Source organism: Hyperolius riggenbachi, chromosome 5 (genome assembly GCF_040937935.1).
Source record: "Hyperolius riggenbachi isolate aHypRig1 chromosome 5, aHypRig1.pri, whole genome shotgun sequence".
Taxonomy (NCBI): domain Eukaryota; kingdom Metazoa; phylum Chordata; class Amphibia; order Anura; family Hyperoliidae; genus Hyperolius; species Hyperolius riggenbachi.
In genome coordinates this window covers 50907530-50934530 of record NC_090650.1, presented here as the reverse complement: position 1 = coordinate 50934530, position 27001 = coordinate 50907530, and the positions used below count along the sequence as shown (strand labels likewise).

Below are 27001 nucleotides of genomic sequence, written 5' to 3'. Positions count from 1 at the left end.
CACCTTCCTCCTGGTCTGCTTCTGCTGACCATTCGCGTTGAATTGTGGAAGTCCAACGTGCACCGCTCTGGCCCTCGTCAGTGGTGGCATGAAATTCCTGCTCCAACTCCAGCTGTTCCTCCTCCTCTTCTTCGTCATAGCTGCTGGGGCCAGCGTTCCCTGAGGCGGATGGCCTGATGTTGGTACCATCACGCTGATCGTTTTCTCCTTCAGATTCCCCCAGTTGCATCATGACAGCTGTTTCCTTGATTTTTAACATCGACCTCTTCAGTAAACACAGCAGTGGTATGGTAATGCTGACTGAAGAGTTGTCACTGCTCACAAGCAACGTGGATTGCTCAAAATTTTGGAGGACTTGGCAGAGGTCCAACATGTTGGCCCAATCGGATCCACAGAAGCTTGGCAGCTGGCCGGATGCGCCTCGGTACTGCGCCGTCATGTACTGGACCACTGCACTCTTCTGCTCGCAAAAGCGGGCTAGCATGTGCAGCGTAGAATTCCAGCGCGTAGGGACATCACACAGCAAGCGATGGTGGGGGAGATTGAAGCGCTCCTGCATCTTGGCGAGTGCCCCCGAAGCAGTACTGGAATTTCTACAATGTTTGGACACTCGACGCACCTTCAACAGCAGATCGGGCACGCCTGGGTATGTCCTCAGGAACCGCTGAACTACTAGGTTCATCACGTGCGCCAGGCAAGGGATGTGTGTCAGCTTAGCCAACCTTAAAGCGCGAATGAGATTACTCCCATTATCACACACAACCATGCCCGGTTTCAGGTCCAGCGGTGCCAGCCACAAATCCGTCTGTTCCTTTATTCCCCTCCAAATTTCCTCCCCTGTGTGCTGCTTATCCCCAAGGCAGATTAGCTTCAGCAACGCTTGCTGACGCATGCCAACAGCTGTGCTGCACTGCTTCCACGATCCTACTGCTGCTGGGTTAGCGTTTCCGGATGAGGTACAGCTTTGAGATGCGTTGGAGGAGAAGGAGTCAGAGAGGTAGGTGCTGCTGTTATCCAGTGGGAGGGACGGCGGTGCAGCTGTTTGTGGCGTGGGCAACACCCGTGCCGTAGCAGGTGAGGAATCGCTGCCAGGCTCCACAAGGTTCACCCAGTGCGCGGTAAGGGAGATGTATCGACCCTGGCCGAACGCACTCGTCCAGGTGTCAGTGGTGAGGTGAACCTTGCAGGCAACGGCATTCTTCAAGCTTCGGGTTATTTTGCTGACCACGTGCTCATGCAACTCAGGCACTGCAGAGCGTGCAAAGTGGTAGCGGCTGGGAACCACGTAACGTGGGATGGCCACTGACATCATGCCCTTGAAGCTGTTTGTCTCCACCAATCGATATGGCAGCATTTCGCAGGCCAGAAGCTTGGCTATGCTGGCTGTTACTGCCACGGCCCGGGGGTCATTTGCTGGCAATTTCCTCTTGCGCTCAAACATCTCCGACACAGACAACTGAACCGTAGCGCTGCACACGGAAGGGCTGTTGGTTGTTGTGTTTGATGAACACTGGGAGACCTCAAGAGCACTACTCCGGAAAGTGACAGTGTCAGCGTCGTCTGATGTTTGTGAATGTTGTGAACCACGCAATGGCTGGGCTACTGCTGCTGCTGAGGCGGGTCTGGTGGTGAGTCTGGTGAACCCAAGGGAGGCAGTGTTGTTTCTGGTACCCTGTCCTGACGCGTTTGCCCAAAGAGTGGGATGTTTGGATAGCATGTGACGGCTCATGCTGGTGGTGGAGAGGTTGTTAATATTTTTCCCCCTGCTCAGGCGGGTCTTGCACACCTTGCAAATCGCCATGGTAACATCCTCAGTGCAGTCTTCAAAGAAAGCCCAGACTTTGGAGCACCTGCCTCCTTGCTGGCGATTTCTGTTTGCTCCTCTTTTGCCTCTCACTTGAACTTCCACGCTTGTGGTGCCTGAAATTGCGCGCCGCCTACCTTGTGGCACAAGGCGAACTCGTGCAGCAGTGTGTTCTTCAACAGACTCATCTGTGCTGCTGCTACGACGGCGATGTTCTCGTTCACAAACAAAATCTGGGTCTCTGTCCACATTGTCCATACCCTCCTCTTCCATCTCCTCAAACTCGTCATATGTCATTGTGGGCCACCGCCGTGGAGTAGAGCTCCCCACAACAACCTCTGCGCAGCACACTCCAACGTCGTCTTCCAGATCTTGTCGGCCGACCTCCTGCAATTGCAACCCCTCCTGCCCAAATTGCTCTGGGATTTGGGTTTCCGAGTCCTCTTCGGACTCGCCTTGTATTTCAGTGCGCGGTGCATTTCCCACAGTTAACGGTTGTGAATCCAGGCACAACATTTCTGGCTGTTCCTCCATTGACCTTTGAAAGGTGGAAGTTTGTTGGGCTGGGAATAGCTCCTGCGAATACCCCATTGTGTCCTGAGGTAATTCATCGGACTGGTTATCTGGCAGTTGTGTGCGTGGTGTCGCTGCCGGTTGTGTCAGCTTTGTGCCCACTGGCTCCTTGTAACTGGCTGAGGACTCGGACCTCGTGCGTGATGTGCTGGTGCTGCTTAACCCACTGCTGGACGCTTGAGAGGTCATCCAAGTAATTATCTGGTCCTGTTCTTTTGGATTTGTGAGGGTTGTTGTCCTGGACAACATGGGCGGTATTGAGTGGGTTTTCTTGGGTGCTCCCCTGTGGCCTGTACGTGAACCGTCAGGGTAAACACCTCTTCCCTTGCCCCTCCCTCTTTCACCGGATTTCTTCCTCATTTCACTTATCCTTACAGTACACGCTGACTGGCAGCAGTACAGTGGCAGTACAGAAATGCTATACAGTACCACTATTCCCAGCAGCGACACAGAGCACAATGCTATACAGTGACGGGTGAGCGGTGTACCACTATTCCCAGCAGCGACACAGAGCACAATGCTATACAGTGACGGGTGAGCGGTGTACCACTATTCCCAGCAGCGACACAGAGCACAATGCTATACAGTGGCGAACGAGCGGTGTACCACTATTCCCAGCAGACACAGAACAGTACACAGAATGCTATATAGTGTGGCTGAACGAGCGGTGTACCACTATTCCCAGCAGACACAGAACAGTACACAGAATGCTATATAGTGTGGCTGAACGAGCGGTGTACTACTGTTCCCAGCAGACACAGAACAGTACACAGAATGCTATATAGTGTGGCTGAACGAGCGGTGTACTACTGTTCCCAGCAGACACAGAACAGTACACAGAATGCTATATAGTGTGGCTGAACGAGCGGTGTACTACTGTTCCCAGCAGACACAGAACAGTACACAGAATGCTATATAGTGTGGCTGAACGAGCGGTGTACCACTGTTCCCAGCAGACACAGAACAGTACACAGAATGCTATATAGTGTGGCTGAACGAGCGGTGTACCACTGTTCCCAGCAGACACAGAACAGTACACAGAATGCTATATAGTGTGGCTGAACGAGCGGTGTACCACTATTCCCAGCAGACACAGAACAGTACACAGAATGCTATATAGTGTGGCTGAACGAGCGGTGTACTACTGTTCCCAGCAGACACAGAACAGTACACAGAATGCTATATAGTGTGGCTGAACGAGCGGTGTACTACTGTTCCCAGCAGACACAGAACAGTACACAGAATGCTATATAGTGTGGCTGAACGAGCGGTGTACCACTATTCCCAGCAGACACAGAACAGTACACAGAATGCTATATAGTGTGGCTGAACGAGCGGTGTACTACTGTTCCCAGCAGACACAGAACAGTACACAGAATGCTATATAGTGTGGCTGAACGAGCGGTGTACTACTGTTCCCAGCAGACACAGAACAGTACACAGAATGCTATATAGTGTGGCTGAACGAGCGGTGTACTACTGTTCCCAGCAGACACAGAACAGTACACAGAATGCTATATAGTGTGGCTGAACGAGCGGTGTACTACTGTTCCCAGCAGACACAGAACAGTACACAGAATGCTATATAGTGTGGCTGAACGAGCGGTGTACCACTATTCCCAGCAGACACAGAACAGTACACAGAATGCTATATAGTGTGGCTGAACGAGCGGTGTACTACTGTTCCCAGCAGACACAGAACAGTACACAGAATGCTATATAGTGTGGCTGAACGAGCGGTGTACTACTGTTCCCAGCAGACACAGAACAGTACACAGAATGCTATATAGTGTGGCTGAACGAGCGGTGTACTACTGTTCCCAGCAGACACAGAACAGTACACAGAATGCTATATAGTGTGGCTGAACGAGCGGTGTACCACTGTTCCCAGCAGACACAGAACAGTACACAGAATGCTATATAGTGTGGCTGAACGAGCGGTGTACCACTGTTCCCAGCAGACACAGAACAGTACACAGAATGCTATATAGTGTGGCTGAACGAGCGGTGTACTACTGTTCCCAGCAGTGACACACAATGACTGGGGGGGACCCTGGCTAGCGTGGCTGGAGCGCGAACTACCCTGCCTGCCTACCCAAAGCTAAACCCACAGACAAATGGCGGAGATATGACGTGGTTCGGGTATTTATTTACCCGAACCACGTGACAGTTCGGCCAATCAGAGCGCGTTCGGGTCCGAACCACGTGACCCGTTCGGCCAATCACAGCGCTAGCCGAACGTTCGGGGAACGTTCGGCCATGCGCTCTTAGTTCGGCCATATGGCCGAACGGTTTGGCCGAGCACCGTCAGGTGTTCGGCCGAACTCGAACATCACCCGAACAGGGTGATGTTCTGCAGAACCCGAACAGTGGCGAACACTGTTCGCCCAACACTAGCTGTTAGAGACAGCTGTAAACAGCTAATTCCTGTCTGTGAACCTTGTTACATTGTGGCAGTTTGCCCAGAGTACCACTGTACTCAGAGCTTCTTGTGGGAGGGGTTTCAGCACAAAATCAGTCATACAGCGCCCTCTGATGGTCTGTTTGTGAAAATCATTATATTTCTCATGTAAAAGGGGGTATCAGCTGCTGATTGGGATAAAGTTCAATTCTAGGTTGGATTTTCTCTTTAAAGCCAGTGATGAACGACTGATTAAAAATGGATGCAATCCGAATGGTCACGTGACTACAAACACTTCCTCCTTCCAGGTTGATACATGATGTATTTTGGAACGCAGTGTGGGAGGTGTCATGGGACGAATGAAAGAAGACGCATGCTGGGTAAGTTTAACCCCCCCTCCCCCTTACACACCCGTTCAGCTGCAGTAATTAGGAGGTAGAGTTGGGCCGAACCTCCGATTTTAGGTTCGCGAACCGGGTTCGCGAACTTTCGCGGAACGTTCGGTTCGCGTTAAAGTTCGCGAACCGCAATAGACTTCAATGGGGATGCGAACTTTGAAAAAAAAAAAAATTATGCTGGCCACAAAAGTGATGGAAAAGATGTTTCAAGGGGTCTAACACCTGGAGGGTGGCATGGCGGAGTGGGATACACGCCAAAAGTCCCCGGGAAAAATCTGGATTTGACGCAAAGCAGCGTTTTAAGAGCAGAAATCACATTGAATGCTAAATGACAGGCCTAAAGTGCTTTAAAACATCTTGCATGTGTATACATCAATCAGGTAGTGTAATTAAGGTACTGCTTCACACTCACACACCAAACTCACCGTGTAACGCACCGCAAACAGCTGTTTGTGTAGTGACGGCCGTGCTGGACTGGTGCGCACCATGGCGAGAGTGCAGGTTTTGGTGGCTTTACAGCCCATATGGTCGCCTGACTGATGTAGCTGAATGACAGAACAGTGACTGTCCAGCTGATCAAATTTGGTCTGACCACAATGAAGCAACGACCTTATTAACTTTTGTGTGCCCCCCGAGACACTCATCTAGGCGCCGGTCATTGCTTCATTGTGATACGCAAGCCCCTTCACCACGGCAAGGTAATGATCACGAAGGGGAATGGGCGCATGTACATGCCTTTTCTTTTGTTGTTGCAGCTGCCCGCAGTGCAGCCAGAAAAATTAGGCAGTCATGTACACGCACCAGAAAAATTATTACAGCGGCCGCTGCTAGCAGCGGCCTAAAACATTCAGCAATCCGCCTGGAGTCCCGGACCCTGTAGGTGGTGGCGGAGAAGGTAGTCAAGCGGCCTGCAGGCAGACATGCTGTGTGGAGGGACAGGCCAGGCAGCCAGTCACACGGCGTGCAGGCAGAGATGCTGTGTGTGCGGGGACTGACTTAGTCTTGGGGCGAGCAGCAGCCCTCCGGGATCCATGCCTCATTCATTTTGATAAAGGTGAGGTACTTAACACTTTTGTGACTTAGGCGACTTCTCTTCTCAGTGACAATGCCTCCAGCTGCGCTGAAGGTCCTTTCTGACAGGACGCTTGCGGCAGGGCAGGAGAGAAGTTGGATGGCAAATTGGGACAGCTCTGGCCACAGGTCAAGCCTGCACACCCAGTAGTTCAAGGGTTCCTCATCGCTGTTCACAGCAGTGTCTACATCCACACTTAAGGCCAGATAGTCGGCTACCTGCCGTTCCAGGCGTTGGTGGAGGGTGGATCCGGAAGGGCTACGGCGAGGCGTTGGACTAAAGAACGTCCGCATGTCCGACATCACCATGAGATCGCTGGAGCGTCCTGTCTTTGACTGCGTGGACACGGGAGGAGGATTAGTGGCAGTGGTACCTTGCTGGCGTTGTGCTGTCACATCACCCTTAAAGGCATTGTAAAGCATAGTTGACAGCTGGTTCTGCATGTGCTGCATCCTTTCCACCTTCAGGTGAGTTGGTAACAGGTCCGCCACTTTGTGCCTGTACCGAGGGTCTAGTAGTGTGGCCACCCAGTACAGCTCATTCCCCTTGAGGTTTTTTATACGGGGGTCCCTCAACAGGCAGGACAGCATAAAAGACGACATATGCACAAAGTCGGATCCAGTACCCTCCATCTCCTCTTGCTCTTCCTCAGTGACGTCACGTAAGTCAACCTCCTCCCCCCAGCAGCGAACAATACCACGGGAAGGTTGAGCAGCACAAGCCCCCTGCGACGCCTGCTGCGGGTGTTCTCCTGCCGCCGTCCCCTCCTCCTCCTCCTCCCCCAAAGAAACACCTTGCTCATCATCCTCTGAGTCTGACTCATCTTCTGCACACGACTTCTCTTCTTCCTCCTCCTCCCCCCTCTGTGCTGCCGCAGGTGTTGAGGAAACAGCTGGGTCTGATGAAAATTGGTCCCATGCCTGTTCCTGCCGTAACGGTTCCTGGTCACGCTCATTCGCAGCTTCATCCGCCACTCTACGCACAGCACGCTCCAAGAAGTAAGCGTAGGGAATTAAGTCGCTGATGGTGCCCTCACTGCGGCTCACCAGGTTGGTCACCTCCTCAAACGGCCGCATGAGCCTGCATGCATTTTTCATCAGTGTCCAGTTGTCGGGCCAGAACATCCCCATCTTCCCAGACTGTTTCATTCTACTGTAGTTGTAGAGGTACTGGGTGACGGCTTTCTTCTGTTCTAGCAGGCGGGAGAACATGAGCAGGGTCGAAGTCCAGCGGGTCGCAAATGAGGCGTCTCACCGGCATGTTGTTTTTCCGCTGAATTTCCGCAAAGCGTGCCATGGCTGTGTAAGACCGCCTCAAATGCCCACAGAACTTCCTGGCCTGCTTCAGGACATCCGCTAAGCCAGGGTACTTTGCCACAAATCTTTGAACAACTAGATTCATGACATGTGCCATGCAGGGTATGTGTGTCAGCTTTCCCATATGCAAAGCGGCAAGCAGATTGCTACCGTTGTCGCACACCACGTTGCCTATCTCCAGGTGGTGCGGGGTCAGCCACTCATCCACCTGTTTCTTAAGAGCAGCCAGGAGAGCTGCTCCAGTGTGACTCTCCGCTTTGAGACAAGACATGTCTAAGATGGCGTGACACCGTCGTACCTGGCATGCAGCATAGGCCCTGCGGAGCTGGGGCTGTGTAGCTGGAGAGGAGAACTGCCACTCAGCCAAGGAGGAGGAGGACAGCGAAGAGCATGTAGCAGGAGGAGAGGAGGTGGCAGGAGGCCTGCCTGCAAGCCGTGGAGGTGTCACAATTTGGTCCGCTGCACCCTGCTTGCCATCGTTCACCACCAGGTTGACCCAATGGGCTGTGTACGTAATGTAGCGGCCCTGCCCGTGCTTGGCAGACCAGGCATCCGTGGTCAGGTGGACCCTTGACCCAACGCTCTTCGCAAGAGATGACACCACTTGCCTCTCAACTTCACGGTGCAGTTGGGGTATGGCCTTTCTCAAAAAATAAGTGCGGCCTGGCATCTTCCACTGTGGTGTTCCGATGGCCACAAATTTACGGAAGGCCTCAGAGTCCACCAGCCGGTATGGTAACAGCTGGCGAGCTAACAGTTCCGCCACGCCAGCTGTCAGACGCCGGGCAAGGGGGTGACTGGCCGAAATTGGCTTCTTCCGCTCAAACATTTCCTTCACGGACACCTGACTGCTGCTGTGGGCAGAGGAGCAGGAAGCGCTCAAGGGCAGAGGCGGAGTGGAGGAGGGTGCCTGTGAAGGTGGAAGGGAGAAAGCGGCAGAAGCAGATGATGCACCTGAAGGAGGAAGAGGAGAAGGAGGGTGACTTTTCTTTTGTGTGCTGCTGCTGCTTTTGCTCAGGTGGCCATCCCATTGCTGTTTGTGCCTTTTCTCCAGGTGCCTTCGTAAGGCACTTGTCCCTACGTGAGTGTTGGCCTTTCCACGGCTCAATTTTTGTTGGCAGAGCGAACAGATGGCTTTGGTCCGATCTGAGGCACACACATTAAAAAATTTCCACACCGCTGAGCCACCCTGGGATGTGGGCACTATGGGGACCTCAGCAGCTGATGCTGAAGGGCAAGTTGGCTGGCTGTACATAGGTGGCGATACATGGTGCCGGACACTGCCACCAGCTGTTTCTGACGAAGAGCTGCCCCAGCTTCTTTCAGCAACTTCTCTCCTCCTACTACTCTCTGACTCCCCCTCTGAACTGTCCCCCTCTTCATCTCCTCTATTGGGAACATACAGAGGATCCCTATCATCGTAATCATCCTGCCCAGCTTCGCTTGCCTCAGACAAATCCAAACATGCACCATCAGTAGGTCCTTCATCCTCCTTACACGTTACATCCATAGTGTTGCCGCGTAACTCAGACATATGAGCTGGTGAAAATTCATCTGGCTGTAACAACAATGGCTGTGCATCAGTGATTTCAACACTAAATAATTCTTGCGAAGTGTCAAATGCAGCGGAAGTGGTGCTAGTAGTAGCGCTGGTGGCTGAGCAAGATGAGGTGTTCTGTGTCGCTAAATACTCAACCACGTCCTGACAATGTTGGGAGGTGATGGGACGTGCCTTCTTCCGAGCACTGTACTGTGGGCCAGGTCCACACGAAATTACATTTACACGACCTCGCGCAGACCTGCCGGGTGGCCTTCCTCTGGCTCTGACACTACCTCTTCCTCTACCTGTTTTGTCCATATCGGGTATGCACGGAGTGGTATATCACACTGCGTGCACTCACGTAGGTAGGTGGGTTCACTTAACTGCACAGGTATGCGCACTGATGCGGTGGGTTCACTGAACAGAACAGGTATACAGTGGCGGGTTCACAGAACAGGTATGCAGTGGCAGGTTCACTAAACAGAACAGGTATGCAGTGGCGGGTTCACTGAACAGTACAGGTATACAGTGGCGGGTTCACTGAACACAACAGGTATGCAGTGGCGGGTTCACTGAACAGAACAGGTATACAGTAGCGGGTCCACTGAACAGAACAGGTATGCAGTGGCGGGTTCACTGCACAGTACAGGTATACAGTGGCGGGTTCACAGAACAGGTATGCAGTGGCAGGTTCACTGAACAGAACAGGTATGCAGTGGCGGGTTCACTGAACAGTACAGGTATACAGTGGCGGGTTCACTGAACAGAACAGGTATACAGTGGCGGGTTCACTGAACACAACAGGTATGCAGTGGCGGGTTCACTGAACAGGTATACAGTGGCAGGTTCACTGAACACAACAGGTATACAGTGGCGGGTTCACTGAACAGAACAGGTATACAGTGGCAGGTTCACTGAACACAACAGGTATGCAGTGGCGGGTTCACTGAACAGTACAGGTATACAGTGGCGGGTTCACAGAACAGGTATGCAGTGGCAGGTTTACTCAACAGAACAGGTATGCAGTGGCGGGTTCACTGAACAGGTATACAGTGGCGGGTTCACTGAACAGAACAGGTATACAGTAGCGGGTCCACTGAACAGAACAGGTATGCAGTGGCGGGTTCACTGAACAGTACAGGTATACAGTGGCGGGTTCACTGAACAGAACAGGTATGCAGTGGCGGGTTCACTGAACAGAACAGGTATACAGTAGCGGGTCCACTGAACAGAACAGGTATGCAGTGGCGGGTTCACTGAACAGTACAGGTATACAGTGGCGGGTTCACTGAACAGAACAGGTATACAGTAGCGGGTCCACTGAACAGAACAGGTATGCAGTGGCGGGTTCACTGAACAGTACAGGTATACAGTGGCGGGTTCACAGAACAGGTATGCAGTGGCAGGTTCACTGAACAGAACAGGTATGCAGTGGCGGGTTCACTGAACAGGTATACAGTGGCGGGTTCACTGAACAGAACAGGTATACAGTGGCGGGTCCACTGAACAGAACAGGTATGCAGTGGCGGGTTCACAGAACAGGTATGCAGTGGCAGGTTCACTGAACACAACAGGTATGCAGTGGCGGGTTCACTGAACAGGTATACAGTGGCGGGTCCACTGAACAGAACAGGTATGCAGTGGCAGGTTCACTGAACACAACAGGTATGCAGTGGTGGGTTCACTGAACAGGTATGTAGTGGTGGGTTCACAGAACACGTATGCAGTGGCGGGTTCACTGAACAGGTATGCAGTGGCAGGTTCACTGAACAGGTATGCAGTGGTGGGTTCACTGAACAGGTATGCAGTGGTGGGTTCACTGATCAGGTATGCAGTGGTGGGTTCACAGTACAGGTATGCAGTGGTGGGTTCACAGAACAGGTATGCAGTGTTGGGTTCACTGAACAGGTATGCAGTGGTGGGTTCACAGTACAGGTATGCAGTGGTGGGTTCACAGAACAGGTATGCAGCCAGGAACAAGCTAAGCCTAACTAATCTTTCCCTATGAGAGACAGTCTGCAGCAGCTCGCCCTACTCTCACTAATGCCGGTACACTAGTGACCGTAATGGCCGCCGCTGCCTGCCTTATATAAGGGGGGTGGGGCTCCAGGGGCTAGTGCCTAATTGGCTACACTGGGCCTGCTAACTGTGATGTAGAGGGTCAAAGTTGACCCTCCATGTGCATTATGGGGCGAACCGAACTTCCGCAAAGGTTTGCCTGCGGGACGCGAACGCGAACCACGGAAGTTCGCATGGAACCGTTCGCAGGCGAACCGTTCAGCCCAACTCTATTAGGAGGATGAAATCTGATTAAAACCCATTCAGATTTCATCCATTTTTAATCTGTTGCTCATCACTGTTTAAAGCAGCAGGGACAGCCATACTATCCGAGGGAAAAAAAAAACAACAACACATTTATAAGTAGATACATACTTGTTCTACTTACATAACACATGTATTGTACTTTCCACATTATGATTTCAGTGAATTTTATATAGTAAATAAAGAGAAAACTGTTTAACCACTTGAGGACCGCCCCCAGCCGATGGGCGGCGGCAAAGTCCGGGCCCAAACGACCGCAATACGCCCATCGGCGGGGGCGGCTGCGGGAGTGGCTATGCGGCGATCGCGTCATTCGTGACGCGATCAGCCGCCGGGGACTGGCTCCGCCCACCGTTCGCTGTAACCCGCCGGCCGTTCGGAAGCGCCGGCGGGTTACTAGCACCCGGATCGCCGCTGCACGTATGTATAATAGGCTTTGTAATGTATACAAAGCCTATTATACTGGCTGCCTCCTGCCCTGGTGGTCCCAGTGTCCGAGGGACCACCAGGGCAGGCTGCAGCCACCCTAGTCTGCACCCAAGCACACTGATTTCCCCCCCCCTGCCCCCTGATCGCCCACAGCACCCCTCAGACCCCCCCCTGCCCACCCCCCAGACCACTGTTTGCACCCAGTCACCCCCCTAATCACCCATCAATCACTCCCTGTCACTATCTGTCAACGCTATTTTTTTTTTAGTTCCTAATCTGCCCCCTACTCCCTCCTGATCACCCCCCCACCCCTTAGATTCTCCCCAGACCCCCCCCCCCAGATACCCCCCCCCCCTGTGTACTGTATGCATCTATCCCCCCTGATCACCTGTCAATCACCTGTCAATCACCCGTCAATCACCCGTCAATCACCTGTCAATCACCCCCTGTCACTGCTACCCATCAATCAGCCCCTAACCTGCCCCTTGCGGGCAATCTGATCACCCACCCACACCAATAGATCGCCCGCAGATCCGACATCAGATCACCTCCCAAGTGCAGTGTTTACATCTCTTCTCTCCTCTAAACACCCACTAATTACCCATTAATCACCCATCAATCACCCCCTATCACCACCTGTCACTGTTACCCATCAGATTAGACCCTAATCTGCCCCTTGCGGGCACCCAATCACCCGCCCACATGCTCAGATTGCCCTCAGACCCCCCCTTATCAATTCGCCAGTGCAATATTTACATCTGTTATTCCCTGTAATAACCCACTGATCACCTGTCAATCACCTATCAATCACCCATCAATCACCCCCTGTCACTGCCACCCATCAATCACCCCCTGTCACTGCCACCCATCAATCAGCCCCTAACCTGCCCCTTGCGGGCAATCTGATCACCCACCCACACCAATAGATTGCCCGCAGATCCGACATCAGATCACCTCCCAAGTGCAGTGTTTACATCTCTTCTCTCCTCTAAACACCCACTAATTACCCATCAATCACCCCCTATCACCACCTGTCACTGTTACCCATCAGATTAGACCCTAATCTGCCCCTTGCGGGCACCCAATCACCCGCCCACACGCTCAGATTGCCCTCAGACCCCCCCCCCTTATCAATTCGCCAGTGCAATATTTACATCTGTTATTCCCTGTAATAACCCACTGATCACCTGTCAATCACCTATCCATCACCCCCTGTCACTGCCACCCATCAATCACCCCCTGTCACTGCCACCCATCAATCAGCCCCTAACCTGCCCCTTGCGGGCAATCTGATCACCCACCTACACCAATAGATCGCCCGCAGATCCGACATCAGATCACCTCCCAAGTGCAGTGTTTACATCTCTTCTCTCCTCTAAACACTCACTAATTACCCATCAATCACCCCCTATCACCACCTGTCACTGTTACCCATCAGATTAGACCCTAATCTGCCCCTTGTGGGCACCCAATCACCCGCCCACACCTCAGAACGCCCTCAGACCCCAGCCCTGATCACCTCGCTAGTGCATTGCTTGCATCTATTTCCCCCCTCTAATCACACCTTGAGACACCCATCAATCACCTCCTGTCACCCCCTAGCACACCTACCCATCAGATCAGGCCCTAATTTGCCCCGTGTGGGCTCCTGATCACTCGGCCAAACCCTCAGATCCCCCTCAGACCCCCTTCCGATCACCTCCCCAGTGCATTGATTGCATCTATTTTCCCCTCTAACCACCCCCTGAGACACCCATCAATCACCTCCTGTCACCCCCCTAGCACTCCTATCCATCAGATCAGGCCCAAAACATCCTGTCATCTAAGAGACCACCCTGCTTATGACCGGTTCCACAAAATTTGCCCCCTCATAGACCACCTGTCATCAAAATTTGCAGATGCTTATACCCCTGAACAGTCATTTTAAGAAATTTGGTTTCCAGACTACTCACAGTTTTGGGCCATAAATAAAATCTTCTATGAACTCACCATACCCCTAGCGGAATACCTTGGGGTGTCTTCTTTCTAAAATGGGGTCACTTGTGGGGTTCCTATACTGCCCTGGCATTTTAGGGGCCCTAAACCGTGAGGAGTAGTCTAGAAAACAAATGCCTCAAAATGACCTGTGAATAGGACGTTGGGCCCCTTAGCGCACCTAAGCTGCAAAAAAGTGTCACACATGTGGTATCGCCATACTCAGGAGAAGTAGTATAATGTGTTTTGTGGTGTATTTTTACACATACCCATGCTGGGTGGGAGAAATCTCTCTGTAAATGGACAATTGTGTGTAAAAAAAATCAAACAATTGTCATTTACAGAGATATTTCTCCCACCCAGCATGGGTATGTGTAAAAATACACCCCAAAACACATTATACTACTTCTTCTGAGTACGGCGGTACCACATGTGTGGCACTTTTTTGCACCCTAAGTGCGCTAAGGGGCCCAAAGTCCAATGAGTACCTTTAGGATTTCACAGGTCATTTTGCGACATTTGGTTTCAAGACTACTCCTCACGGTTTAGGGCCCCTAAAATGCCAGGGCAGTATAGGAGCCCCACAAATGACCCCATTTTAGAAAGAAGACACCCCAAGGTATTCCGTTAGGAGTATGGTGAGTTCATAGAAGATTTTATTTTTTGTCACAAGTTAGCGGACAATGACACTTTGTGAAAAAAAAACAATTAAAATCAATTTCCGCTAACTTGTGACAAAAAAAAATATTCTATGAACTCACCATCCTCCTAACGGAATACCTTGGGTTGTCTTCTTTCTAAAATGGGGTAATTTGTGGGGTTCCTATACTGTCCTGGCATTTTAGGGGCCCTAAACCGTGAGGAGTAGTCTTGAAACGGAATTTCTCAAAATGACCTGTGATATCCTAAAGGTACTCATTGAACTTTGGGCCCCTTAGCGCAGTTAGGGTGCAAAAAAGTGCCACACATGTGGTATCGCCGTACTCAGGAGAAGTAGTATAATGTGTTTTGGGGTGTATTTTTACACATACCCATGCTGAGTGGGAGAAATATCTCTATAAATAGACAATTGTGTGTAAAAAAAATAAAACAATTGTCATTTACGGAGATATTTCTCCCACCCAGCATGGGTATGTGTAAAAATACACCCCAAAACACATTATACTACTTCTCCTGAGTACGGCAATACCACATGTGTGGCACTTTTTTGCAACCTAACTGCGCTAAGGGGCCCAAAGTCTAATGAGCATCTTTAGGCTTTACAGGGGTGCTTACAATTAGGCACCCCCCAAAATGCCAGGACAGTGAACACACCCCACAAATGACCCCATTTTGGAAAGTAGACACTTCAAGGTATTCAGAGAGGAGCATAGTTAGTCCGTGGCAGATTTAATTTTTTTTTGTCGCAAGTTAGAAGAAATGGAAACTTTTTTTTTTTGTCACAAAGTGTCATTTTCCGCTAACTTGTGACAAAAAATAAAATCTTCTATGAACTCACCATGCCTCTCACTGAATACTTTGGGATGTCTTCTTTCCAAAATGGGGTCATTTGGGGGGTATTTGTACTATCCTGGAATTTTAGCCCCTCATGAAACCTGACAGGTGCGCAGAAAAGTCAGAGATGCTTGAAAATGGGAAAATTCACTTTTGGCACCATAGTTTGTAAACGCTATAACTTTTACCCAATCCAATAAATATACACTGAATGTATTTTTTTTTATCAAAGACATGTAGCAGAATAACTTTCGCGCTCAAATGTATAGGAAATTTTACTTTATTTGAAAAATGTCAGCACAGCAAGTTAAAAAAGTCATTTTTTTCCCAAAATTCATGTCTTTTTTGATGAATATAATAAAAACTAAAACTCGCAGCAGCAATCAAATAGCAGCAAAAGAAAGCTGTATTAGTGACAAGAAAAGGAGGTAAAATTCCTTTAGGTGGTAGGTTGTATGACCGAGCAATACACCGTGAAAGCTGCAGTGGTCTGAATGGAGAAAAAGGCTCTGGTCCTTAAGGGGCGAAAAGATTGTGGTCCTTAAGTGGTTAAGGTGTTTTCCATTTTTACTTCTGACTGAAGCCAATCCTGATGTCATTTCCTCCCTTACTCTTTTTTTTCTCCTAGAAACTGCACTGTCATATCTAACTTGCTTTGTAACCGTAGAAGCAGCATTGCCAGAGATAAAATCAAATTCTATTTAGCCACTGTTCTGTGTTTATTATGCAATCTACATCCTGACCCAAACAAATGGGACAAATGAGGAAGAAAGAGTGACTATAGTTATAGTATTACATTCTGAAAGAGTTATTGTCGTTGTTGTAAGCTATGCAGACTGCACTAAAAAAGAGCCTATTTTTTGCCAGACTGTAAATTCACCAATTGTAGGCAGCACTGACCTACAGGTCCTTGGGCCCCAGTGCAAATATTATATATATGCCATAACTGGGTGGACCGCTCAGATATACAGGCCCCTGTTGCAGTTGCAACTTGGAAACTCTATTGTTTCACTAATGGCATGTCTCTTGCCTACCCCTATATTGATATAGCACTGTACCTGACACTAATCTAACCTCTTCTGATCTTCTTAACACAGTAAATTAATGATGTCCATGGTAATCCCAATAATTGCTCTGGTGTGGCTCTACATCCAGATAAAAAGCGACATTATCCGCAGCTTTGGTCTCGACTTGCCTAATTTTGCTGAGAAAACTGAGGTGAGGGAGGCTGTGTAGTTTGATTAAGCTGTTAAGACTTGTCTTAATCACAGAACTGGCTGCACAGAATCACAAGATCTTTGGTAGACAAAACATATGTACTCCTCTGTCTAGGGTGGGGTTTAACCACTTAAAGAAAACCTGAAATGAAAATTAAAAGTCAAAATAAACATACACAAGTCATACTTACCTCATGTGTAGTCTACTCCTCAATCTCTTTTTCCTCTCTTGCGTCCTGTTTGTAAACTGTGATCAATGTAATTCTCCATCCTCCATTTTGAAAATGGCCATTACCCCATAACAGCTTCCTGGTCAGCACACTGGTAAACTGTAACATCGCCCACTTGAGCCATAGGGAAACATGGGCACATCAGCTGTAACTGACAGCAACTGATATATATCAGCTCTGACAAAATATTGTCAGAACTGGAAGGGGTTATTGTCGGAAGAAAATGGTGAGCTTCTGAGAGGAGCTGATGGCAAGGTAACTATGTAATGTTCATTTGAAGTTACCTCATGTGTTTATGTTAAATAATGTTACTCAGTACAGGTTCCCTTTAATGACCGGGCTATTTTCCTTTGATCTGTGCTGTGTGGGCTATTCAGCTCACAGCACAGATCCTGTTGCAGGTAGGGCGATCAGACTTCCCCCCTTTTTTCCCCACTAGGGGATGTCCTGCAGGGGGAAGTCTGATCACCGCCGGCTGCCTGCATGTTGTGTGGGAGGGGGGGGGGGGGGGGGCTTCTCAAAGCCCCCCTCCGCAGCGATTCCCAGCCTTGCTCCCTTTCCCTCCCTCCCACCCCTCCTCTTTCTGGGTGGCACAGGACAGCGATCCGTCCTGCGCCGCCTGTGACAGGCTTCAGCCAATCAGAGGCCGGGGATCACCGATCTCCTTTACAGCGCTGCCGTGCAGCAGCGCCGTATGATGTAAACAGCGGGGATTTCTTCCCCGCGTGTATACATTTAGCCTGCGAGTCGCAATCAGCGGCTCGCAGGCTGTTCACGGAGACACCCTCCGTGAACTGACATGGAAAGGCCGTTCGTACAAGCGGCCGTTTCCATGTAATTCCATTTACGACCAGCCGCCGCCTATTGGCGTTAGATGGTCGTTAAGTGGTTTTAAAGTGCAATTGTCAGCCGTAAAATCAAATTCCTATTACCCACTGCACTGTGTTTATTATGTAGTCTACATCCTGAGCCTGCATTGCAAGCATTCTAATATAATCATAAAGGTTTCTGCTGTAATAAATCTTTTTTCATTCAGCCTGGCTCTTTGTTCATACATTGCCAGGGAGAGGGAAGCTTGTTATCTCCCCTCCCACATTCCTACTCCTCACTGTGGTAGAGCCCATGTGCAGAGCACTCCCACCCACAGGCGCACGGTCAAGGAGTGACGCGCGTCGCTGGGGAGAGCCTGCGCAGTGCTCTCTGACCTTCCTGACCAGGAAGTAGGTTAGGTTGGGGGGACCTTAGGACTTAACGGAGGGGGGCGTAGGAAAATGGGGGCAGTGGTGGGCATGAGGAGAGGCTCCTACACATGACTGCTCCCCCATTTTTAAAGAACACCCAAGGTTAGGTGAGAGTGATATGGAGGCTGCCATATTTATTTCCTTGTAAACAATGCCAGTTGCGTGGCAGCCCTGTTGATCTTCAGGCATACGTAGTGTCTGAGTCAATACCCTGGAATAAGCATATGGCTAATCCACTATAACCTGAGTCAGCTGAGTCAGAGCACCTGATCTGCTGCATGCTTATTCAGGGTCTGAAGCTAAAAGTATTAGAGACACAGGATTAGGAGGACTGGTGTTGTTTAAAAGGAAAAAAAAAATGGCAGCTTCCATGTCACGCTCATCTCGGGTTCCCTTTAAATTTTAATAAGAGCTAATATATTCTTTAAGATGCATACACATCTTTTGTTGCTTCCTAGGGACTGGAGCCCTTGGGTGACAGTTTGGGGCCTGGTACAGCCACACTGCTAGCCGCCAGGCTAGTGATGCATTCTGTTGCTGTAGAGTTGGGAGAAGAACCGATGGCACAGCAAGTTTAAATTATGTTTCTTACTCTTGCTGGTGTACTCCAGCTATACTCTAATCTCTACCACTAGCTGTTAATGGCTTGTCTTTAAGTGTAGGGATGCACGCTCGCCTGAACAGCAGCTTCTGCTCCCAGCTGTGCTCAGCGCAGCCTAACCAAGAGTAGAAGCCACTTTGCTGGGTTCATTGAACTCTATTAAGCAGTCTTTGGATGGTGTAAATTAACATTATGGGGAGCAGGTGAAAAGGAACACGTCCTGTTATGTGTTTATAGAAACCTACAAAGCGTGCTAAGTTAGCATTAAAAGAGGACTCTGCATTTAAAAAAAGTCACATTAGTTATTTACACATTCAATTATAGTGGTCAGAAACTCAACATTTCTTATTTGCTCTAAAAGATACCTTACAGCCTTAAGCTGGGTACAAACAATACAATTTTCCATCAGATCGATGGATCAGACAGATAGTTTCTGACCGATTGATTTTGGGTAGTTATCAATGCAAAATCGATGGCTTTATCGATCGGGAGCAATTTGGATGTCCACATACGATGCAACTTCTTATCAGATCACTCGTCGATCTGATGGAAAATTGTTCCATGTGTATGAGGCTTTAAACCTACTAGCATAATTTTTTTTTTAGCAAAACAACATTCGAACAGTTAAACACAGCACTTCCTTCTGCAGTGGAAAGCCCTATTCAGCTAATGATCCAGGAGATAACATGATATTTTGTTTACATTCCTCCGTTGTTACATTCCTAGCTGAGCTGAAAACAAGCTCTCTCTGCTTCAAGCATACACACAGTTCAGAACAGCTAACTATAAGACTTATATTAAATGATAGCAGCTATGAATAAAATGCAATGGCAGCTTTCAGAGCAGATAAACTGTACTTTGGGAACTTGAAATTTGTAAATGGACAATATTACTTGTGCACAAATGCAAATATGGTAACTGAATGGGTGATAAAAAGTAGGAAAACATATTTTTATTGAATGTTATGTCAGAGTTTCAGACCGCTTTGAAAGATTATGTAAAGTGATCTGGACTTAAATGGAACGTCATTTTTAATAAAAATGAAACATATGCCAATACAACACAACTAATTTGTATATTTATATTGTTCATATTGTTAATAAATAACAATACCATTCACTACACATCAGCTATAAATTATCAGTACTGTAAAAAAAAACAACAACAAAAAAACAAGTATTAAGCATGAAACCATGGCAACAACATTTAGTCTGCATATAGAACCTCCCTGAATTGTTATCATTCTCATCATGCTTGTGTCGCTAGATCAGGAAAGGGCTGGGACTTGGTCCTACAGCTTCCAAGACAGAGCTGCTAAAGTGCACCCCACACACATCGAATATTGATTGCTTGTCTAGGGTGCCCCCCTCAATTCAGCCCCCGTCTCCCCATCACACGTTCAGGCTAATATTGAGAAGTGCTTTCCAGTGCCATTCCTTCAGCACAGGCCCTACTTGCAGTTTGCTCACTTCCTCAGGCTGACTGAGAGAGGGTCTTCCAGTTCAACACACTCCCATTCTTCCCCACCACCACCTCCACCTTGATCACCCATACACAGGATTACATGTCCACACACACATCACTTTCTGATGGTGCCACTTGAATAACAGATTTAATAGTTTTGGCCCTGCACAGACCGTGCCTGCCAGGGCCGTCTAACTAGAAAGGCCACAAAGATTCAGGTCTTGGGCAGCTGCAGCCAAAGGAGCGGCAGGAAATAAAACTGGGGTTTGGGCTGCCGCTGTTCATCAATGAACAATCGGAACACGCCCAAATACTCCTGACTGCCACTGTTCAGTACCGATCAAGTGGGGAACACCTGAATACTCCTGACTGCTGGTGTTCAGCTACTAACAGTCGGGGAACATCTCAATACTCCCAATTGCGTCTGTTCAGCACCGAACAAGTGGGGAACACAGAAATTCTCCCCATTGCCGCTGATCAGCTATAAACAAGCGAGGAAGAAGGAAGTATCAGAGTCATGTGAAAAGCAACTTGACTTGCCGGGCAGTGAACTCCTCCTGACCCTGTCCGCTTGTTCGGTGTTGAACAGCGGCAGCCGGGAGTAATTGGGTGTTCCAAATTGCATTACTTAATACTTTTGTATACTCATCTTCTAAACCAAAAAGAGGTTAACGGGTCTACAGTATATACAAAAATGTGTATTCAATTGGAGTTTGTGAGATAATGTGATTAACACTCATGTCAGCTTATTCAAGCTTTTTATAGAAAAGCTGATCAGCTGCTTATTTCAACATATCACAGCTTTCAGCATACCATTTGAGTGTGTAATTAATGGATAATTACTGGCTAGTATCTGATAGAGACAATAATGACTGCAGATTAGTAAAATAAATGAACTGCATTAAAACATATGGAATTGGGCAGTGATCAGCAAAACGTCTTTCATCTTCAAGAAAATACTGTAAGTACCGTAACATGGAGGAACAATACTTAGAGAGGATCTGTAGTTAAAATAACATATTGAATAAATTGCTTTTGCTTTGTTTTGTTTTTTACAATATCCATTTATAGATTGTGTAGTCAGTGTTTGCCCATTGAAAAATCTTTCCACTCCCTAATTAATATTCTGAAATTGATCAAAGGTGGCAACATCTTCAATCCTGCCAGGTGATCTCTGTGGAATGTTTGCTTGCAAAGAGTTCTATGCACAGAGGGAGATATTGCTTGCTTGGCAGTTGAATAGAAGTTAAATGCCCACAATGCAATGAGGTTCACAGACAGGAAACTGTCGGTATCACTGTATCAGCTACTGATTGGGATGAAGTTCAATCCCAGGTTAAAGTACCTCTTTAATATCTGTTCCATCTAAGGGCGGTCACATACAACAATAAAACATTCAATGCTAACATTTTCTTGATTAAAAAATACAATATAATAATAACAGAAACAGTTGCGTAGGAAAATCAGTTGTCTTAATCCTTTTTTTTTTTGGTGGGGGTGGGGGGGGGGGGTTGGGCGTTGGGGGGGAGGTTTAAAGAGATGTGATCAAATTTCATGTGTTTTTGTTTTGTTTGTTTGTTTTTTTTCTTTTCAATAATTTTGGCTGCAGTGGAAATTCTGATCAATTTTTGATCAATCATAAGTCACAAACTGGAAAAAAAACTATAAAAAACTGTATTGCATGTGGCCATATCTTCATAGTAAAGTGGCCATTGTACAGTATGCCTCACTGTCATCCGACGGAACCTGCTATGCCGCGATTATTGTGATATCAGCATAGGACTATCACCGCTTCTGTCGCGGGATGCATCGATTTTCAGCGACGCAACGCAGTAAGTGTAAAAGGGGCCTAAAGCCTATTAACGAAACACAGTACAGTAAAGCACCAAACCATCATTTTAAAAAACTGAGAAGAGGAACACTTTTAAGTACAAAATTATTTAAGCAAAGAACATGTTTTTGCCAACGAGCACAATGAAAAACTCACAAATAAATGTTTTCTTCCCTCCACAGATGATGCCATTGACACAAAAGACAACCTCACAACACTTTAAATCCAACAGTACAATAATTTAGGGGTTGCATGCATTGTATAAATACTTGAAGTAGCTACCAGCTGCGTTCCAATAGGGGATGCAGAGGTTTGACCGCACCGGGGCACTTGGACCAGAGGGGCTCACAAGGGGCCCTCCTTCATATATCTTATTAGCTTTTTAATGGTGATATGCTAATAATGAACACCTCTATATGTGCATTGCATAGTGGTAATTCTTAACAAGCTATTTTCTTACTCTAAATAAACTGCAGCTGTCCTTGGTAGGTTTTGGGGCTCAATATAAATAGAGTGCATGTAAAATTCACACCGGGGCCCCAAGCTCCTTAGTTACGCCATTGCTAGTTACATAAAACATTTGTTTATACAGTCCTATACAAAAGACCTGATAGACAAAGAGCTTAAGAGTAGAAAGGCAAAGAGGGACTTGGTAAAAAATCGCTACTGTTCCTCCAACGAGGGGTCAGGTGGGATAAATGTGCTTTATTCTACATAGTCTATAATCTATACAAGCAACTGTTACGTGAAGCAGGAGTAGAAGTTTTGCAGAGGCTTCCTGACCTTGTGGACCTGGCCGCAGTCTCCTCCAGTTCCTCCTGTAGTTATTGCCTAACACGTCTTCAGCTAGCAGGTGGAAATTTTCTAGCCTCTCTCACAGGCTCTATTGTATCTCGCCCATATCTTATTATGTCTGTATTTGTACAGCTAGAATAATGAAACAAGATAGCGTCTCACCCGGTGTGCAGCCAGGTGTGACCCGGCCACTTGCTGCTGCTGGAATCCAATCACTCTGAGCATTCTGCACTCCTATCAATGCCCTTTATGGGGAAATAGGTGGTTGCTGTTAAATGGATTTGCCTAAAAAGTATTACAAATAAAAAAAAACCTCTACAGAAAGGAAGACTTGAACTTAGAAAAATAAAAACTTTATTACAGAAAGCCTTAATGCTTCTTATATATTTGTTGTTTTTGTAAAATACAAGATAGAAAAATGCGTGCTCGGCCAATCTAGAGGCGTATGGAAAGTAAAGCCGTCTGGAAATTTTGGCGACCAGTAATGCCGATAGTAAAATATCAATATTAAATACAGATATTTACTATGACCAAACCTAAACCTACTCTCACACAGAACCTTCCCCATGATGCCTAACCCTAACCGGACCCCCATGCCTAAAACTAACCCTTAGGCCCTTTTTACACTTAATCAGTTGCTCTCAGTTATAACTGAAAGAAAACTGATTTTCAAAGTAATGCCCATGTTTTTATATGGCACCTTTCACACTTAACCCCCCGGCGTTACAATAAAATCGCCAGGGGGGTGGCACAGCACTTTTTTTAATTTTTATTTTTTTAAATCATGTAGCTAGCCTGGCGCTAGCTACATGATAGCCGCTGTGCAGCGGCATCTCCCCTCCCCTTCGGATCGCCTCCAGCGATCAGAGCAAACAGGAAAACCCGTTCAGAACGGGATTTCCTGTTTGGCTTCCCCCATCACTATGGCTACGATCGGGATGACGTCATCGATGTCATCCATGTAATGGCGTCTGGGGGAGTCCCGATCCACCCCTTAGCGTAGCCTGGCGGTGATTGGCCAGGCTGCGCAAGGGGTCTGGGGGGCGGCACGGCAGGTAGCTGCGAATTGGCGCGCAGTGGCGGAGATCGGGTAGTACACGCAGCTAGCAAAGTGCTAGCTGCGTATAACAAATTAAATTATGCAAATTGCCCACCAGGGCCTGAGAAATCCTCTGCGGTGGCTTACCCCAAACTCAGTTCGGGATTACCGCCAAGGAGGTTAACGCGTTTTAACTGAAATCTTCTTCCCAATGCACTGCTATGGAAAAACGCTTACCAATGTGCACTAATGCATACCAACTGATTAAGTGTAAACGAGGCCTAACACCCGCACACACTGCCTACCTAATTCCTAAAACTAACGCCCCCCACCTGCACACACTACCTACCAAATGCTTAAAACTAACCCCACCACTCCCGCACAGAATACCTACCTAATACCTAAACCTAAACTCCTCCCCCCTCCCCTGCACACACTACCTCCCTGATATCTAAATCTGAACAACCCCCCACACAACCACACAATCTACCTTCTCAAGGCCGTTGCTAGGATCCTGAGAGATCCAGGGCACTTTTGGGCACTCCAGCCAACAAATTGGTGTGGCCACGCACCAGAATGTGGGTGTGGTCATGGATGGAGCAATATTTACATGAACTTAACAGTGATCTAAGTAGGCCTGCCCAGCAAAATGTTGTATGAAGCCCCCCCCCCTTTCCATTAATACAAAAAAAAATGCAGCATATCACAGAAATAGGCAGTGAGAATCAGATGCTAGGAGCTCCAGCTTCTGATTCATTCTCAGACACTAGGGGGAGAAGCCCAGAAGAGAAGATGTCTGCAGAATCTGGAGACCAAGCAGACGGAGGTGAGTGCAGCGTTGGACTGACCCACCGAACTGCCGACGTAAAATTCGGTAGGCACCCTTTAAAAGCTGTGACGTCACCAGTCACATGACCAGAGGGCCCCCCTCTCTCCTATCCTGGTGGCCAGGCCTGCGCCAGTGAGATTTCAGCCAGGCGCCGCGTGGTGACATGATGTCATCACGCTAGCCGTGCGGTGCGGACTGGACGGAGGCCTATAAGAAGAGAGGCAGGCATCATCTTACGAAAAGCTCTGCCTCTGTCCGCACCACATCATTACTGCACGCCGCCTGGCGCCAGACAGAGGCCTGGCTGGAGATGCTGCAGCCCGCAGGGGGAACGCCTGGCCCAGCCTGTCTGAGGACCTCGTCTGACTGACTTCCTCTGAGCTTGAGGGAGAGGCAGCCGCCCGCCGCAGCCACACTGTCTGGCGCCCGCTGCCGGGACCTGCCACGCTGCCAGTCCAGGCTCAGCTGCCCTGCATGCATGGTGGGCTCTCTCTTTGTGTGTGTAGTGTTGGGGGGACAGGGAGGGGAGGAGAGGAGACTGTCTGTCACAGAGGAGAGAGAACCTCTCAGAGAGAGATGACCAGACCAGGGACGGTTGTTAGTTGGTGCGTGTGTTGGTTGGCTGGAGGACAAAGAGGTAGGAGGACTCAGAGAAGGAGATGATGTGGGTGGGCAGCTGGCAATTGGGGGGAGTTGCTTACTGCCTGCAGTGTGCTGCTGTGAGTCTGCCTGCCAGAGCCATGGGTGGTGGATGATGGGCACAGCCTACCTAACTGGGGGGGAGCGTGGAAGGGGGGGCCCTAGGTGAGGGAGGGGGGGAGGCTTCCCCCCTCCCTGCCGCTCCGTGCACACTGCCCCCTCTTCCAGCATGGGGGCCCCCACTAACTGGGGACCTGCCTACCAAAACTGGGGATACCTATAGACCTGGGTATATCTATACTGGGGACGCCTATATACCTGCCTACCTAAACTGGGAAATTTGCTGGCTGTCGCCAATCTGAATGCATTTTGTGGGGAAATCTGCATTTTGTGGAGAAATCTGCCGCCAATCTGATTGCATTTTGTGGGGAAATCTGCCGCCAATCTGATTGCATTTTGTAGAGAAATCTGCCGCCAATCTGAATGCATTTTGTGGAGAAATCTGCCGCCAATCTGAATGCATTTTGTGGGGAAATCTGTCGCCAATCTGATTGCATTTTGTGGGGAAATCTGCTGCCAATCTGATTGCATGTTGTGGGGAAATCTGCCACCAATCTGATTGCATTTTGGAGAGAAATCTGCCGCCAATCTGAATGCATTTTGTGGGGAAATCTGCCGCCAATCTGATTGCATTTTGTGGAGAAATCTGCTGCCAATCTGAATGCATTTTGTGGGGATATCTGCCACCAATCTGATTGCATTTTGTGGGGATATCTGCCGCCAATCTGATTGCATTTTTTTGGGATATCTGCCTCCAATCTGATTGCATTTTGTGGGGATATCTGCTGCCAATCTGATTGCATTTTTTGGGGATATCTGCCACCAATCTGATTGCATTTTGTCTGGAAATCTGCTGCCATTTGACTACTTAAAGAGAACCCGAGGTGGGTTTGAAGAATATTATCTGCATACAGAGGCTGGATCTGCCTATACAGCCCAGCCTCTGTTGCTATCCCAAACCCCCCTAAGGTCCCCCTGCACTCTGCAATCCCTCATAAATCACAGCCACGCTGCTGACAAACAGCTTGTCAGAGCTGGCTGTGTTTATCTCTATAGTGTCAGTCTGCTGCTCTCCCAGCCTCCTGCAGAACTCCAGTCCCCGCCTGCATCCCTTCCCTCCCTGCTGATTGGAGGGATGGGACGGGGGCAGGGAACGGAGCTATGCAGGAGGCTGGGGAGCAGCTGAGACTGACACTACAGATGTAAACACAGCCTCACAGCACGGCTGTGATTTATGAGGGAATGCAGAGTGCAGGGGGACCTTAGTGGGGTTTGGGATAGCAACAGAGGCTGGGCTGTATAGGCAGATCCAGCCTCTGTATGCAGATAACATTCTTTAAACACACCTCGGGTTCTCTTTAATGAATTATCATGAGGCATGTAAGTATTTGATTATTTTATCTAAAATGTATCTGGTCGGACCTAATCTCTGTGAATAACACCACTACTTATTTTGTGTGTTTTGTTTTTTTTAAGTCTGCCCAAGACCCATCATGACCACGCCCATGTTCCAGTGCGTGCTGACGCCGCATGTGGACATATCCCTATTGAAGACTGTCCTCAGAAGTGCTCACAATCTATTCCCTACCATAATCATGCAAAATTTCTAGAGTACATGTGTATGTGAGCCCAAAATGGGGGGGGGGGGATGAGGAGGAGAGGGGATTGGAGGGGGGGGGGGCCAGGCTGAAACTTTCTTGGTGGGCCTGTAGTGTCCCAGTCCGACCCTGGG

At 48.7% G+C, this 27001-nt stretch overlaps 1 protein-coding gene across 4 annotated transcripts in view; it reads right to left on the bottom strand.

The window, feature by feature from the left end:
* Positions 1–27001, bottom strand: part of MYO3A (myosin IIIA) — a 233885-nt gene that overhangs the window by 188349 nt on the left and 18535 nt on the right. The window contains exon 1 of one of the 4 annotated variants that reach the window (XM_068235655.1): positions 22691–22773. The exons of the other annotated variants lie outside the window; for them this stretch is intronic. The gene's annotated coding sequence lies outside the window, so the exon portion shown is untranslated. Of the gene's footprint in view, positions 1–22690; positions 22774–27001 lie in introns of those variants that run through there. 4 annotated transcript variants of the gene reach the window in all.